The sequence below is a fragment of the Rana temporaria genome, chromosome 6 (assembly GCF_905171775.1).
Source record: "Rana temporaria chromosome 6, aRanTem1.1, whole genome shotgun sequence".
Classification (NCBI taxonomy): domain Eukaryota; kingdom Metazoa; phylum Chordata; class Amphibia; order Anura; family Ranidae; genus Rana; species Rana temporaria.
In genome coordinates, this window is record NC_053494.1 from 148196383 (window position 1) to 148205223 (window position 8841).

Below are 8841 nucleotides of genomic sequence, written 5' to 3' on the forward strand. Positions count from 1 at the left end.
TAAAAGTGTGTATATTCTTACTTTGCTTGTGTGTGTTTTTCCTAACCCACCAATAGACGCTGGTATGTTAATGGATTCCTTTCTAAATGGCTTCTAGTATGTATTATTAGATTGTAAGCTCTTCTGAGCAGGGCCCTCTTAATCCTCTTGTGTTTTATTGTATTGTAACTGTATTGTCTCCCTTTATATTGTAAAGCACTGTGTAAACTGTTGGCGCTATATAAATCCTGTATAATAATAATATGTGAGTAGGTACCTTAGATTGTTAGCTCTCTGAGGGCAGGGACTGATGTGAATGTACAGTATATGTAAAGTGCTGCATATATTTTTGGTGCTATATGATAAATGTGTAATTTATCTCAATCACTAATATTTCCCTAAGCACAAGCTCTGCCTTTCTGTATTTGATGTAAATATAATAAGATTGTGAACAACGTATTGTTATAACTTTTTTCACACTGGAAGAATTACATACCTCCCAATTTTTGGAAATGATGAGGGACACCTTTTAGCACACAATGGGGTTGATTTGCTAAAACTGGAGAGTGCAAAATCTGATGCACCTTTGCATAGTAAGTAGCCAATCAGCTTCTAACTTCAGCTTGTTCAATTAAGCTTTGACAATAAAACCTGGAAGCTGATTGGTTTCTATGCAGAGCTGCACCAGATTTTGCGCTCTCTAGTTTTAGTAAATCAACCCCAGTATTTAGATAAAGGACCTTGCCATGACCCCGATTACACGGACCACAAAGATACGCCGAATCTGATTGGCTAAACCACTTAAGTATTTGACTGTTGAGGTGCAATGAGCCAAGGTACAATTAACTGTAGCATAGATGTATAGAAAACATTCCCCCTTGCCCCCTCACCCTATTAAATAAACATACTCACAACCATTAGGTTGGAAAGGGCAAGGCCACAGCTTTATTAAGTCCAAACATAACATGTGAACACTTTCAACCAGTGCCAGTCACAGTTGTACTGTACACAGTTGGGCCTGAACTTACCATAAGTGCTGGACAGGTGACAGGTAACCTTTTTTTTGGCTCAAAAAACGTCCCAATGATTATCGATTTTATTTGCCCATTAACTGTCCGAAAAACGAACTGTCTAAATTTTAGGACGATTTTTCATATAGTGTATGGCCAGCATTAGTCTAAACTTTAGGCAGGCATAAAAGGCATAACCTAATTCAACTATGTAATCATGAAACCATCAATAAATGTATTTTTTAACACAAGCTGTGTAAATATATGAATTTGACTTGGTATCAGACTCTGAAATTCTATTGTACTTCACCATTTAAAGAGGAAGAGAAACAGCACAGGGTGTCAATCAAGTGTGCTGTATTATGCTGATAGGAGGTAATAAGGTCTGCTGCTTCTCCTTTCACTGTCCAGTCATGAGATGGGGGAAGACCTGAAAGTCTAAGGGCCCTTTCACACGGGCGGATCAGTAATGATCCGCCTCCGTGTGTCCGCTTTGCTCAGCGGGGATCCTCCGTAAAATTCCAGCTGAGCCGTCGGCTGACAGGGCGGTCCCCGCACACTGTGCAGGGACCGCCCTGTCTTTCCTTCGCTCTCCCCTATGGGGGATCGGATGAACACGGACCGTATGTCCGTGTTCACCCGATCCGATCCGCCAGACGGAAGAAAAATAGTGGGAAGTAGAAGTAAAGGAATGTCCACGACAGGTGCTCTTTGCTGTGATTGGCACCTGCGGTGTGGGTGCCAATCACATGCCATGTCTGAGATCGCTATAGTGTGAACCTGGGCTTTAAAGTGAAACTGGGGAGGGCAGGAAGGGCTTATTCTTTTACAAAGGCTTCAGGCATGAAAGGCAGAAATCTATACTGTCAGATTATCAGATATCATTCAAGAATCCAGGCTCGCTAGTAGGAAAGTAATTGATTCCACCATCATCTTGTTAAAATCAGTGTTGGCAAAAAAAAATCAAATGGATCCCTGCTATATAGTGCAATTGGATGAATCTCCCGCTGCGCCTACTGGCAGCGGGAGCACTCGGGAGCGTGCCAGCAAGGTAACCCTCTGGGAGAGAGCTTCTTCTAGGGGGTTATCTGATGTGGGGAGGAGCCGTAAGAGCCACCGGGGGACCCCAGAAGACGGAATTCGGGGCCACTTTGTGCAAAACTAACTGCACGGTTTGTTATTTAAAAAAAAAAATAATACTTGAAACTTTTAGTATCACTTTCAAATGTAACTAAAGGCAAAACTTTTTTTTTGTATTGATAGAGTGAAGAGTAATTCCTGTCTGTGCTCCCAAATTTTGGGTTGACGTCAGAACGCAAATAGAGGGGAAACTCTTCCAATGGGGACACTAGTTCTGGTGAAACACCGGGATTCCCTCACTTTGGAGGGGTTTCCTCTCACTTCCTGCTAGGCTATAGTATAGGAACTGAAGATACATCTCCCCAATAGGATGGCAAAAAAACTGACAGGGTTATAACCCTCCCTTACCTTATCCAAAATGAGAAAAAAAAACTTTTACCTTAAGTGCTGGAACTGGTTTTAGGTCTACAGTGACTTTAGGGAGTTGATCACAGATTCTCTTGAATTTCCATTATCTCTTATTTTGTATTTTAAGTGACATATTTTTTAAGGACTCCTTATGGTTTTCTACAGTTTTACAGATAAGTGGCATTTACAATCAAGGACGGTGATACCAGACACCAATTTTCTGTGCACATTGGGATTTACTGTATTAACAAATCTTCCACAGCAATCAGCAAGATTTTTTTTTTTAAAGTGGAGAAAAGTCAAAAAAGGAAAAGGACAGGTATGTGAAGCCCAACTGAAATTTCCCCAGTAAAGTAAATAACTGAACTCAGGGTGTAGCTAAACTTGTTAAGATCTTAAAGCACTGGTGCTAGAAATTATTTTGGTGGATATCAGCCTATCCCCACGCTTTCAGCTGTAGAGATTTCAGTAGAAGCTCTGCAGAAGCCTAATGTGATGCCATGCTAAATCAGATCATAAGCTCTGCAGTCAAAAACCCTATGTCCCCCGCTGATTGGAGAGCCTGTGACTCAGCAGGGGGCATAAAAGTTCATGTTCATGCTCGTTCCCAGTTTATGAGGAAAGTAGTAATCCCCTGCCTTGCCACTAGATGTTGCCCTACCCCAGAATCTAAATAGGCAAAGTGTGGGGTAGAAGGCAGAGTTTGTGGGGGCTCTAGACACTCATGGGATTATCATGGGTCTAGGAAAGCAGTAGTGTAGGATAGCTCTCCCTGGATAGGGATTGTAGGGAATGCCGTGACACCCTGTCCCTAGTGGGTCTCAGTGTAGGGCACAGCAATAAAGGCAACCTATTGTAGAAGGAGAATTGGGGTGATAGCAATGCCAACAGATAATAGAAATCAAGTATAGTTAATATATTAAATGTATTATAGACATAATTAAAAAAAATCTAATCAGATCATATCATTGTATTTCATTGTACATTTCCATTTGGGTGACCATACAAGTGAAATTCATGTTGTACAGAGGTTATATGTTCGTGTGATATCCTGACATGTTTCGCCTATTGGCTTCATCGGAGGGATTAAAGAACCAACCGGAAGACACAAAGAAACCAAAGAAACCCCCAAAAAAGGATAAACACCGTAGTCGGGACCAGGGCCGGTACAAGGGGTGGGCAGAAGGGGAGGATGCCCTGGGCGGGAGCATTTCCTAGAGGAAGGGGGGCGCAGTAGAGGCCATGCTACAGGCTGCCTGTCCTGGGCCACTTTGATCTGTGGCTGCAGAGCTCCCATCCCACCTCCTCACCTCCTCCTCTTGTTTGTCACACAGTGCTGGGAGCATTGTGTGTTAGGGAGCTGGGTCTGTGTGTGGGTTCAGCGGCACCGTAACAAGGTTCCACCCCCCCTAGACCGGCTCATGTGGTAGCAGATTGAATCAGTGTTCCACCTATCATACGAGCTGGTCTAGGGGGGCGGGACCTTGTTATGACTCTGCCAAACACACACACACACAGACCCAGCTCCCTGACACACAGTGCTGCGGGAGATGTCCGCTGTGTGATCCAGAGAAGAATATGGTGAGTCTGCATTCATAGGCAAAGTGAGGCTGCAATTATGGGCACAGGGAGGCTGAAATTATGGTCGCAGAGAGGCTGCGATTATTGTCACAGAGAGGCTGAGATTATGGTCACAGAGAGGCTGAGATTATGGGCACAGAGAGGCTGAGATTATGGACAAAGAGAGGCTGAGATTATGGGCACAATGAGGTGGCATTGATGGGCACAGTGAGGCGGCATTGATGGGCCCAGTGAGACTGCAATTATGGGCACAGAGAGACTGTGATTATGGGCACAAAGAGGCTGTGATTATGGACACAGAGAGGCTGCATTGATGAGAACAGTGAGGCTGCGATTATGGGCACAATGAGGCTGTGATGATGGGCACAGTGAGGATGTGATTATGGGCACAGTGAGGCTGCAATTATGGGCACAGGTGAAACTGCATTTGATGGGCACTGGTGAAACTGCATTGATCTCTTGTATCATGTCTGCAGTCTCTGACCATCTTTAGTATGATGTCCTTAGTCTCTAAAGATCGCCTGCATCATGTCCTCAGTCTCTAACCATCTCTTGTATCATGTTCTCAGTCTCTGACCATCTCTTGTCTTATATCATGTCTGCAGTCCCTGAGGGGAGTTTGCTTAATTAGCAATGGTATTGGTAATATGCAGCAGGAAGGGGGTTAATGCACTGTCACTGATGCATTCGTATAGATCCCATCGTCTGTAGGTGCTGTAGCTTTTCACAGGGGGGGGCGCAGTTTTCCATCTTCGCCCTGGGCACCGGATGACCTTGTCCCAGCACTGGTAAGGACCCAAGGGGAGAGGGGGCACCGTGCGGCCACAGAGAACTCATAGCGACCAGGTTGAAAAATATTGAAGGTGAACACAAAAGGGCACCTGCAGATAGGTTAACTTATATCCAAACGAAATGGATTGATTATTGCTAAGTTATTGCTTACAGACAGAAAAATATTGTTTGCAGGTCGCCCTCGATCTCTGGCCAGAGAAAAGTTAATCTGCACCTGGGCTGCCTGAGCGAATGAAATAGAGCTTAATTTATGTTAAAATGGGCTCAGGAGGCCTGTGTGCAAGAGACCTTAGTGAAAACTTCAATTAGGCTTTAAAGGTAACCAAAAACTGAAGAAGATAAAGAAAATATTTTAAGGAGGTGTGAAGTCCTGTTAAAAAAAAAAAAAAAGATTGGATTTACACATTTACTAAAATCTCAGACAATATTTACAATGTTGTAATTTCAAATGTAATTTTCAATCTTTTAAATCTACAGATTTCATCGAAATAATACCTGGTGATCCTGTCATGAAGGCTCCAGTATAGGGACTTCCTGTTATAGGGTGACAACACTCCCAGTCTGCCAATTGCATTTTTTTATGATACACTGCGCTATAGCAGGCTAAATATTACTCTATTAGGCCCCTTTCACACTGACACGCTTTTCAGGTAGTTTAGCGCTAAAAATAGCGCTGCTATTCCGCCTGAAAAAATCTTGCCCTGCAGTCTTCAGTGTGAAAGTCCAAAGGCTTTCACACAGAAGCGGTGCGCTAGCAGGACCGCTCCAAAAGTCCTGCTAACCGCATCCTTGGAGCGGTATAGGAGTGGGGTGTTTACCGCTCCTATACCGCTCCTTCCCATTGAAATCAATGGGAAACCACGGTAATACCGCCGGCAATGCGCCTCTGCAGCGGTATTAACCCTTTTTCGCCCGCTAGTGGGGATTAAAACTGCACCGCTAGCGGCCGAATATTGTGGTAAATACGACGTAATCGTGCCGCTTTACCACCACCGCACCTCCCTGTGTAAAAGGGGCCTTAGTGTTTGGATCCCCTAATTATAAGGCTGTTTTCTGGACAGTTCAAAGAAGAATTTGGGTTGATTCTTTTTATAATTAGTGGAGTAAAGATTCTTTACCAACATATTTGATGGTTATCTCTCTCTCTCTGAGCTAAATTTTAGGCTTTATTCACACCTGCGGCTAGGGCTGATCACTCGCAGTTGATCGATGCATGAGTGATTACGTGCAAGCGGCCATGATAAGCTGCGGGAGCCAGCAGCCTCTTATTGCTTTCAACGGAGCTGTCCCCTGCACCTAATAGCCTGGAATCCCTGCTGGGGTTCTCTTGTGATCCGTGTCGGGCCCGTTTGCAGGGGTGAATGTGGCCTAAGGCTGGGTACCAGGGCCGCCATCAGGAATTACACAGCTTCAGGCATGGGCCCCCTGGAGGGGGGGTGCTCCCGCCTGAAATTGAGAAGCGGGGGGGGGGCCCTGCCACGACGCAACGAGAAACGGGGGGGGGGCCTTTACAAAAAAAATATTTATTTTTTTTAAAAGGGGGTTGCCATCTGGGGCCCTGGACACCTCTGGGCCCTTTAGAATTGTTTTTTTTATGAAAAGAAATTACAAAAAAAGGGGGGGTTGTCATCCGGGACCTCTGGGCCCTTTAATAAAAAAAAATAAAAATAAACCTCTGGGCCCTTTAATAAAAAAATATATATAAAAAAAATGTAAATAAACATTTATATAAAAAAGGGGGTTGCCATCCTGGGCCCTTTAATAATAAAAAAAATATATATATAAACAAAAATAAAAAAATAAACATTTATAAAAAAAGGGGGGTTTACCACATGGGGCCCTGGGGACCTCTGAGCCCTTTAATATATATATATATATATATATATATATATATATATATATATATATATATATATATATATAAAAGAAATAAAAATAAATAAAATAATATACAAAAAAAAAAAACAATTTTATAAAAAAAAGGGGGTAGCCATCCGGGGCCCTGGGGACCTCTGGGCCCTATAATAATAAATTATATATATATATATAAAATAAAATAAATAAAAAATATGGGGGGTTGAAAAAAAGGGGGGTTGTCATCCGGGCCCCTGGGGACCTTCGGACCTCTGAAAAAAAAAATTTGCCCTTTAATAAAAAATATATTTAAAAATATATATTTTTTTAATAAAAAAATGACAAAAAAAAGGAGGGGTTGCCATTTTTTTTAAAGGGGGTTGCCATCCGGGCCCCTTACAGGTGTACTGCCTGTACCCCCCTGATGGCGGCCCTGCTGGGTTCACACCATCGCCGCATGCAGCTCCCAGCAGGGGTCCGGTGTGTCCTGGTTCACCATTTTAGGTCTGATTTCAGCCCGAATTTTGGTCTGAATTCAGACCTGAAAGGACCAAAAGACACACAGGGCTCCAATGCAAATTTGAGCCGAAGCGGAGATATGTGAACCGGCTCCATTGAGAGCCGATCAAAATCTCCTGCTATTGCGAATTGGATGCGGGGGCCACCTTTTAAGCCTCAATCTGTTTCCCTCAATATACTGAACTGATGTATAATGGAAAAGTGTTAAAATAGCTTAGTGAATGTGGTGTACTCTATTTCAGCTTGTAAACCATTTATTTTTAGGCCTGAATAAATTAAGGAATGACAAACTAAATAAAATAGATTCTGCTACATACAAGAGTAATAAAGAACATTCCTCTACAGTGTTACACCAACAATTATTAAATCATATTTAATATAAATAAGTGTTTAATCATAGTTACCGCTATCATAAACTCCCCCCCCCCTTTTTTTTAAGAGAATTCCAAATCCTCATCAATTTTACAACTTTAATAAATACAGATATTCCGATGGAAATGTAAATCACAATTGCGAAAAGCCTGATAAAATATCTGTAACAAGGGAGACATCAGATTTCACATATGAAGTTATGAGAGGAGAAATTTGCTAATAAATACAACAAAAAAAATTGCATGGAAAATTTGAGTTGAAAAACTGCAATTCTGAGATTGATAAATGTGACCCTAAGTCTATAAATATACCAACATTACCGTAGTTTGAAGAAAGGCTGAGACTGAATGTGTTTTTCACTGTAGCCAGCAGGTGGCAGTGAAGGCACAGTAGAAACTCCATGGAGGACTGTTGGGTTCTAATCACACACAGGAATTTTACTAATTAAAATATTGATTAAGCAGAGCCCAGAGGCCCCTCACCTTCCTGCTATATATAGCTAATGTTTTGGCTCGGCACAGGACAAACACTTTCTCATGAAACGTAAACTGCTCCCCAGACAAAAACGACCTTAATTCTTGCGCTTTAGAAAGGGAAGTTTGCTTTAATTTTAAGGTGCCCAAAGCTCTCTTTGCTAACACACTGCTATAACCCTATGTGCCTGATCTACATTGTATATGTGCATATGAATTGATACTGCAAGCAGGGCCGGACTTACCATTGGCCTTGACTGGGCTCAAGCCCAGGGGCCCCACCCAATAGGGGGCCCCCTTTTAAAAAAAAAAAAAAAAAATTTTTTTTTTTTTTTTTTTTTTTTTTTTTTTAGGGGTCCGGAGGTCCCCAGGGCCCCGGACGGCAACCCCCCTTTTTTTTATTTATTTTTTGTAAAAAAATGTTTTTTTTATATATTTTTTATTTTTATATATATAATATATATATATATATATATATATATATATATATATATATATATATATATATATATATATATATATTATTATTATTAAAGGGCCCAGGGGTCTCCAGGGCCCCCGGATGGCAACCCCCCTTTTTTATTTTTTTTATAAATGTTTATTTTTTTATTTTTGTTTTATTTTTTTATTTTTTATTAAAAGGCCCAGAGGTTCCCAGGGGCCCAGAGGTCCCCAGGGCCCCCGGGTTTGGCAACCTCCCTTTTTTTATGTATTTTTTATAAATGTTTTTTTTTTTTATTATTAAAGGGCCCAGAGGTTTATTTTTTCTTTTT